Source organism: Otolemur garnettii, unplaced genomic scaffold (assembly GCF_000181295.1).
Source record: "Otolemur garnettii isolate 467f Iridium unplaced genomic scaffold, OtoGar3 scaffold00014, whole genome shotgun sequence".
In the NCBI taxonomy this organism is placed as follows: Eukaryota; Metazoa; Chordata; class Mammalia; order Primates; family Galagidae; genus Otolemur; species Otolemur garnettii.
Genome location: NW_003852409.1, coordinates 19,842,689 through 19,851,720, shown reverse-complemented (window position 1 = coordinate 19,851,720; position 9,032 = coordinate 19,842,689). Strand labels below are relative to the sequence as shown.

The 9,032-nt window shown below is 46.6% G+C and overlaps 1 protein-coding gene across 1 annotated transcript in view; it reads left to right on the top strand.

Moving 5' to 3' along the window:
- The window catches only part of ASTN2 (astrotactin 2), a 655,276-nt gene that overhangs the window by 361,068 nt on the left and 285,176 nt on the right, over window positions 1-9,032 (top strand). The window lies entirely within an intron of this gene.

The window sequence follows — 9,032 nt, the reverse complement described above, 5'->3', positions numbered from 1 at the left end:
GATGAAAGACTCCACACCCTCAAACAGCCCTGGGCTGTGTCTCCTCTCAGCACTCCATCCTCCATGGGTAATCTCTTGCCTCTTTGCAGGAAATCTGAGGGATGAGGTTTGCCTGGAGAAAAAATTTGGAGTATTTGAAGATTGTTTTCAAATACTCAATATGGCCTTGAGTGGCTATGTGCACAGAAGGTGTGCGAATGTCTCCAAAACCCTGCATTGGGCCAGATTGACACTCACTTTCAAAAATGAAAAGGGGAGAAGTATAACTTATAAATGCTGGGGGAACTAGGATAGAACAGAATGACTACCCCTAGCCATGTAGGTCCAAAATTACAACAATTACTTATTAAGCACCTACTGCATACCAAGCTCCATGCTAAACATTGCAGAGACAATGCAGGGAGGTCTCAATCTCTACTCTCACAGAGTGAAAGTGTGGGGGACAAGACAGCTACCAAACTCACAGGGACTGGGTGTCTTCAGAAAAGGAGGACAACTGGCCTCATAGAAGGCATCCGGGTGAAGTTCAAAGAGAACAGAGTTTGAAATAAAATAGTCATGGAATTGAGGTTATTTTTATTTTATATCACTTTGAGCAAGTGATTCAATTTCTCTGAGCCCGAGATTTATCATCTCTTAAAGGGGAGGAAAAAACCAAGAAACAAATCCCCGTTTCGTAGCATTGCAACGATCAAGGAAGTCAGTAAATCTAAAGTAGTGGTCAACAGACTTTTGCTAAGAAAGCTCAGATGATCCACATTTTGAGCTTTGCCGCTGCATGACCTTTGTTGTAAATAATCAGCTCTGCTGTTTCTCTGGCAAAGCGGCCATAGGCAGTCTAGGAACAAATCTGTCCTTCCTCCCATGCACTCAGTGTGCGGAGGGTGAGTTCCAATAAAAATTTCTTTATGGACACTGAATTTGGAATTTCCCATACTTCTCACATGAGACACGATATATTGTTCTCCTTTTGATTTTTTCCCAGTCATTTAAAAACATAAAAGTCGCTTTCAGCTTATCGTCTATACCAGAACAGGCAGAAGTCTGGCTACGGCCTGCAGACAGTAGAGTGCCGACCCATGGTCTGAAACGTGGAGCTCGTGAAGGGCGCTCCGTGGATTTGCATTTGCATCAGCTTTCCTCTTCCAAGTTGCTAGAGATTTCATGTCTTTCAGAACTTTTGAAAGTCAACCATCCATTAGCTCTTCCGGGAACCCTGCAAGATAGGCACAGAAAGGGTTTCGTCCCCATTTCAGAGATGCAGACAGCAAAGCACAGAGATCCAGGAGACGTTCCCTGTTCACTGACGGCAAAGTGGCAAAGCCATTGCCTCAAGGGTCCATTTTGTGTCAGTTTGTATTTCTGGATATCAGCTGCGGGAGTGGAAGGCAGAGAGAAGTGATGATTAGACCCAAGATTACCGTTGTAATTAAATAACTGATAACTAATATTTCTACCATGCCTTAGACTGCAGAGGTCACTCTGACCACATTATCTCATTTGTTCTTCATTGAAACTCCACGGTGGAGGAATTATTAGTAGCCCCTGAGTCTCAGGGAGCTACGCAAAGTCACAGATAGCTGGTTAAAAGGCAAAGCTGCATGTCCATGTCTGTGGGTCTCTGTCAGGGCCCAGTACGTGTTCCCTCCACACCTTTCTGAATATTGCATAAGGGCCGGGCTGCCTCAAGCTGGAATCTTCAACAACGGCCCACTTACTCATCTTCATTCTGAATCTGTTCCAGCCCATTGTCCCTGCAGCAGCCAGAGTGATATTCTAAAATGCAGGTCAGATCAGGTCACTCCCCTGTTCAGACCCCCTCAGTGGTTGTTCCCCATTGTGCCCCTGGGGTAAAGTCCAACTCCCCCTTTAGCTTGATCAACAATGTGCCATGTAAGAGGATGCAAGCCCATCCTTCAAGCATCTTCAATCGCTGCCCCCACCCCTGGCCTTGCCTACTATCATCCATTTCTACAGAGCTGCTTGGAGTTCCCTGCCCTGAGTTCCCTGGGATTCCTTGCACCTCCCTAACTTTGCATGTGCTTGTCCCTCTACCTGGAATGCTGTTCCAGTTTCCCTGCATGAAATTCTTTCATTTATCCTTGATGGATCAGAGGTCTGCCACCTCCTCCAGGAGTTGTCTGTGAACACACTTTCCCCAGAAAGGTTAGGTGGCCCTTCCTTCTCTGCACTCTTCTCGATCAGCTCCCTCCTTCAATAGGGGGCAGGTTCACATGACTGTCTCCTCAGCAAGATTGTGGGTGCCCACCACTTAGGAGGCACTTTATGAATAGGCATTTAATTCTTGAATGAATTAAATGAGTTAATGAGTGCATGAGCTTCTTGAAGACAAGAGGACAAGAGATGTCTTCTTTGCTTGTATAGCCCTAGAGCCCAGGTTCATGCTTGGGCCATGGTAGGGGTCAGTAAACACTTGGTGAATTGAGTGATAAGTGGATGGGCAGAAGGATGGATACAGATGCAGGTGAATCAATTGATAGGTGATGAATCAAGTCTACTCATGAATGAGCAGCAGGCACAGGGGAGGGTGGACAAGTTATCAATTCTCTGTGCTGTGCACAGGAGGCACCAGCCGGAGCCTCCAGCTCCCAGCCACCCTGCCAGCACGTGAACCCTTCTCCTCTTCCCTGACGCTGCTGAGAAGCTGCACTTCCCCACCTCCGCGTCCTCCCCTCCTCCCCCAGCCCCTGAGAGTAGGTTTGGTGTTCCTACAGATGTTTGTATTCTCTGCAGCTGATGAAAATATTCATTATCTTGTTAGCTGCGGCGGGAAGGAACTGCAGATTTGCATTTTCCCAGTTAATCAGGGTGGCACAAGTGGTGCCTGTCACCCAGTCTTGTTCCCGCCACCTCCATCCCCTCCTGCAAGTTGTAGAGTCAAAGTGGGATTCCCTACCCTGCACACTCTACCTGCTTCCTCCTGCTTCCCCAGGCACAATCTAGAAGGGGAAGAAAGAATAGCAGAGGCCCAGCCTGTCTGTACACACTACCAGATTCGCTTCCCCAAGTCATTTCTTAAGGGGTTCCTTGCTTGTTCAGAATCTTCCCATGGCTCCCAGCCCTCAGTTTGCATCTGAACGGCTCAGCCAACCTTTTCCCTCCTAAGGTTAGGGTCTTACATAGGTGTTAAGCTTTATACTTCACAGAGTGTTTTCAATAATCATTAGCTCATTTGATTCTAGCAATTGCCTTCTAAGATGGGTATTACCATTACTTTGGTTTTCTGCAAGTCACTTCACCCAGTGTATGTGGCCCCCAAGTGCTGGTACCAGAAAAGCTGCCCTGTCCTTCCTGGCTCAAAAAGCAGTGTTAACTCAACCCCACACTGACTTGTCTTCGTGAAGGCTTGTGCCTTTTGTGTGGCAAATGCTGGGACTTTGAGCTTAGACTATGCACCCAGCCCTGGCAAGGTGGGGGGCCTCTGGCAGTGAGTGACCTGGGTTTTTACATCAGGGCACAGCTAACAATTTGTGCCCACAAAATATGCACATGAGTGTTTGATAACCATAACAGTGTCTTCTATTTTGGTGAACTCCTAAATCTGTTCTGACTGCCCATCCCATATATTCAGGATAGTAAATATATAATTCTCAAGATATGACACTTATATAAAGAAACCTGGGCCCTTCAAGAGAAAGAGAAATTCAGACATTACACTCACATTTAAGTCCAGGCCTGGTGGCTCATGTCACCCATCCTAGAACTCCGGGAGGCAGAGGAGGGTGGATTGCTTTAAGTCAGCAGTTCAAGACCAGCCTGAGCAAGAAGGAGACCCCATCTCTACTAAACATAGAAAAACTAGCCAGGTGTTATGGTGGACGCCAGTAGTCCCAGCTACTGGGGAGTCTGAGGCAAGGGGATCATTTGAGCCCAAGTGTTTGAGGTGCTGCGAGCCTGCCTGATGCCTTAGTACTCTATCCAAAGTGATAGAGTGAGACTGTCTCAAAAATAAGTACATACATAAATAAACAGACAGACGTTTAAATAGCCAACCCAACATTATTAAGTCATCCTTTCAAATATTTTATAAACATACATGCAACACTATTGTATGTCGGGTACCATTCCAGATGTTGGTAAAATAGCAGTTAACAAGACAAAGACCTTGCCCACATACAGTTCACCTTCTGGGAGCAGATTGGGAAGTGGCATCAGCTGAGAAAATCCAGCTGTATTTCTAGTGGTAGTCAGTCCGTAGGGTGAAGGAAAATAAAGGACAACAGGAATTGGAAAGTTTTGCTTTATACAAGGCGGGCAGGGCAGGCTTCTTGGAGGAGGTGACAGTTAAGCAGAGGGCTGAATGACGTGAAGAGGTAAGCACTGTGTAAGTGGGGAGAATGGTGGCTCTCCTGACAGTTTGTGAGCCAAGTCAGTGACCTGGGGGGGAGAACATGGCAGTTACAACAGGCACAGGAAGTAGCAAAACACAAGTTCTGATATCAATATTGCTGCTAGGAGCTATTGGACCACAGGCCAATCCTTTAGCCTTGTTAAGCCTCAGAGCCCTAAACTGTAAATTGTAACAAACCTGGTAAGTGTGTCATGGATGTAACGGATACACAGGGTTTAGCAGGCGTCCTCAAATGTCTTACGGCCCGTGGGCCACATGTGGCCCGCCTAGGACATTTATCCAGCCTGCTGGGTGTTTGCCGCCACTGCCTGTCCTGCTTAACAGCCAACTTGTCCTGGGGCCCGCAGTCCCAGCCCTCCAACTGTCTGAGGGACAGTGAACTTGCCCCCTGTTTAAAAAGTTTGAGGACCCCTGGTTTAAGGGCTACACAGGTCTTAATGCTGTGCCTGGCACTGAGTCCTTTCTTAGTAAATTGGTCACTCTTACTGTATAGATCTAAAGGTCTAGGGATCATTTTCTCACCCATACTTCTCCTCCAACTACCATCATCCATTTATCCAGCCCACGCTGAACCCATGCTGCATGCTGGGGTCTTTGACAGAGATTAAGGACGCAGTGGTTCATTCAGCGTGGATTTGTTTGATGGTCCACTGAGCTGGGTACTGCATTGGGTACAAGAGACACAGACATGAGAAAGACAGACACATGTCATGGTCCCATGAAGTACCTGTCCCGGTGATCTAGGGCTTCAGTTCTCCTGCCTGGAACCATTCACTGACCCCAGAGGAAGCTCCAAGGCCATGGCTGCCAAAACTGCACCTGTGTGTAAATTGGAAGGAGACACCCCTGTCCATGAACACGGAGCTTGGCTTGCAGAGTTGAACTGCAGCCTCTGCTCACCCTCACAGCCTTGGCACAATCTGCAAAACCACACATGCGAGCCCCTGAGTGCTCCCTAATGGATAAGACTCTTTTTTTGACATTGTCCAAAGCATTTTTGCACCTGAGCCTGGGTGTTCCCAAAAGGGGGAGAGTGCTGTGTCTTCTCCATCATACCAGTGACCCCCGAAAGCTTGTGCTGGGTGTCCTGTGAGTCCTGATGCTCCCTTGTGGTGCCAGGCTCACCCTGCTGGGGAAGTAGCAGTGTGGCCCCACAGGAGGAGCCCTGAGTTACAATGCTGGACTGAACACACACTGTCGTTCTATGGGCAACGCCCTTTCTTTTGCTATTGATAAGTTTCCCCCACTAGGTTACTATTCACAGCGACAACAGCATCTACGTTGATTGAGTGCTGACTGCATTCCAGACATCCATCTGAAAGTTCTACATGTTATTTTAATCCTGAAGCAAAACGACAAGGGACATGATTTTATTATCCTCATTTTACAGATGAGGAAACTGAGGCATGGTGAGAACGGATGGCATTCTGATCTCTCCATCTCCCTCCAGTAGTGACACTCAGCTGCTGTCTGAGTCTGCTGTTTCTTCATTAATGCATTTTTTCATTCATTCATTTAACAAATTCTTCTCAAGCATCTATCAGTAAGGCAGGGACTGTGATGGGTGCTATAGCTTCTTTATTTCATTTTATCTTTAGCAAAATGATAGAATATAACATTTATGATCTTCATTTTACAGATGAAGTAATGAAGGCCCAGAAGGGTCTGACCATTCATTGGACCAATTAGCCATTTTTGGATACCTTCTATGTTATAGGCCCTGGCCTGGGTGCTGGGGAGACAGATACTCTGGAGTAACCAAGGATAGAATTTTCAGGGCTGTGGAAGGTCAGAGAATGAATAGTATGTTCTATTTGCAGGGAGGAGGTACCTGTTTTTGAGGATGCTTGTCAACCTGTACAGATGGAGGCCCTGTGACATTGTGCCCACACGCACAGTGATACAAACCCCAGAAAGACCCCATTCTCAGCTGCTCAAATGCCCTCTCTGTCCTTTATTTCTCAGACTCTGGCCCACCCACAGATCCCATCCCATGAGCCACAGGCATGTTCTGAGACCTCCATGCCCACCATGCTCCCAGTTGGCCAGGAGTTTCCCATGGCTCCGATAATTAAGTTCACGCATGCCAAAAAGAGAAATAGCTTCACAGATGCAGTTGCAAATTTTAGCTAATTAACCATATGGTCTGGATTGCTGACAGAGTGGGAAGGCACTCCGGGTAAGTGCTGGTTTCCTGGTTTCCTGGGGGAGGGAGGACTATTAGGTGTGTCGCCACATTCTGCAACACAAGGGCACAGAGACTGCGGGCTTCCCACCACCTGCTTGGAGTCCTCCCATCTGTGTTCTCACTAGGAGCTGCCCTGGGGAAGGGAGTCCCCAACAGAGGGAAGGAGAGGTGCTGGCCTTGTGAACAGGAAACACCTTCACCCATTTCATCAGGATCTGTAGGTGGGACACTCTATCGGGGAGTAGGGGATTTGGAGGGATAGGCCTAGCATGTCCCCACAGCATGGGGTGATGGACAGAGTGGAAACCTAAACTTTGTGTGATCTTGGGTGTGCCACTCGGCCTGTCCGAAGTTAAGTGACTCAGTCCCCATAAGTGAAGATTAGGAGGACTAAATTCACCGATGACCATGGTTTTTAGATTCTAAGCATCTCAGATACCAGAGATTGAAAGAAGGAGGTAGCTGGGATGAATTCATTGAATGAGCACCAGAACTAAGCTCTGATATTTTAGAGTTTAAACCATGATTCCCAAGTTCCCTCAGTGGCTTTGGGAAATGGAAATCAGTTAGACTTAGAATTACAGAAGAATCCAAAACAATCAATGTTAGCAATCATTACTATTACTTATAGAGAATATTAATAACCTACTATATTCCAGAAGTTACTGGACATTAAATGACATATTACTTATGTCATTTAAAATCCTTACAATAGGCTGGGCTCATCTGTAATGCTAGCACTCTGGGAGGACAAGATGGGAGGATAACTTGAGCTCAAGAGACCAGCCTGAGCAAAAGCAAGACCCCATCTCTATTAGAAACAGAAAAATTAGCCGGGCATCATGGCAAGCACCTACAGTCCCAGCTACTTGGGAGGCTGAGGCAAGAGGATCTCTTAAGCTCAGAAGTTCAAGCCCTGACTGAGCAAGAACCAGACCCCCGTCTCTACTAAGAATAGAAAAATAGCCCGGCATCATGATGGGCACCTGTAGTCTTAGCTACTAGGAAACTGAGGTATGAAGATCTCTTGAGCCAAGGAGTTTGAGATTGCTGTGAGCTAGGCTAACACAAAGGCACTCAAGCCTGGGTGTCAGAGTGAGACCTCTTTCTAAAATATATATATCTCCTCAAACAACCCTGGAAAGTTGATAAATTGATCCCTATTTACTGACTGGGAAATTGAGGCTTCAGTGGGTTAAGTGAGTGCACGAGATGACATGGACCAATCCATTTTAGAGCAGAGACTTGAACTGAGTTTTGATGGATGTCCAAGGTTGTGCTTTCTTGAGTTCCTAGAAATGTAGGCTGTATCAACATGCTGCTGTCCTTTAGACAGGGCAGTGGCTAAGTGGACAGCTGACCGCTGCTTGAAAGCTGCGTGGCTATAGTGAGGAGAGTATGGAGACCAAAGAAAGGCCCAAACCATATTTATCTGAAAAAAGCACATGTGTTAAGATTTATGCAGCTGCTGTGGCACATCAACACAAACTTGGGGATTAAAACACATGTGTCTTCTCTTACAGCTCTGGAAGCCACAACCAAAGTGATTCTTAATGGGGCTAAAATAAAAGTATTAGGAGGGCTTTCTTCTAGCGGCTCCCAGGAGGATCCATTGCTTATCTCATCCAGCTGTCAGAATTCCTTGGTTTCTGTCCCTTCTGGCCTCAAATGTCTCTTGATTTCCCTCTCCTAGGAACATACAGAATGACATTTAGAACCCACCCAGATGATGTCAGATAATCACCTTATTTTAAGATCCTTCACTTAATGTGGATGGAGAGGTTAGAGTAGGGCTTAGCCCTCTGCAATTCCTTTTTGCCATATAGGATGTATTAATTTGCTAGAGCTGCCAGAATGCAATGTCACGGACTGAGTGGCACTGACATGTATTGTCTCTCAATTCGGGAGGCTGGGAGTCCAAAATCAAGACATCAGCAGGGTTGGTTTCATGGGAGGCTCCCCGCCCCAGCTGCAGATGGCACCTTCTCTCTGTGTGATCACATGGGTTTCCTCTGTGCATGTGGATTTCTGGTGTCTGTGTGTCCATATTTCCTTTTCTTATCAGAACACCAGTCAGACTGGATTAGGGTCCATCCTGATGGCCTCATTGTAACTTAATTACCTCTCTGAAGGATCGATCTCTAAATATAGTCACATTATGGAATTTGAGAAGGTTACCATGGAGATTTCAACCTAAGAGGTTTTTTTGTGGTGAGGGGGCATAGCCCATAACATAAAGTCCTTTTCACAAGTCCCAGTTGGTGTGTGTGTTTAGAACCAGGGTCTCACTCTGTCGCCCCACGCTGGAGTTTAGTGGTACTGATTACAGCTCACTGCAACTTCGAAATCCTGGGCTCGGGTGATCCTCTTGCCTTAGCCGCCTGAGTAGGTGGGACGACAGAAGCCTGCCACCATGCCCAGCTAACTGTTTAATTTCTATTTTTTTTTTTTTTTTTTTTTTTTTTAGAAATG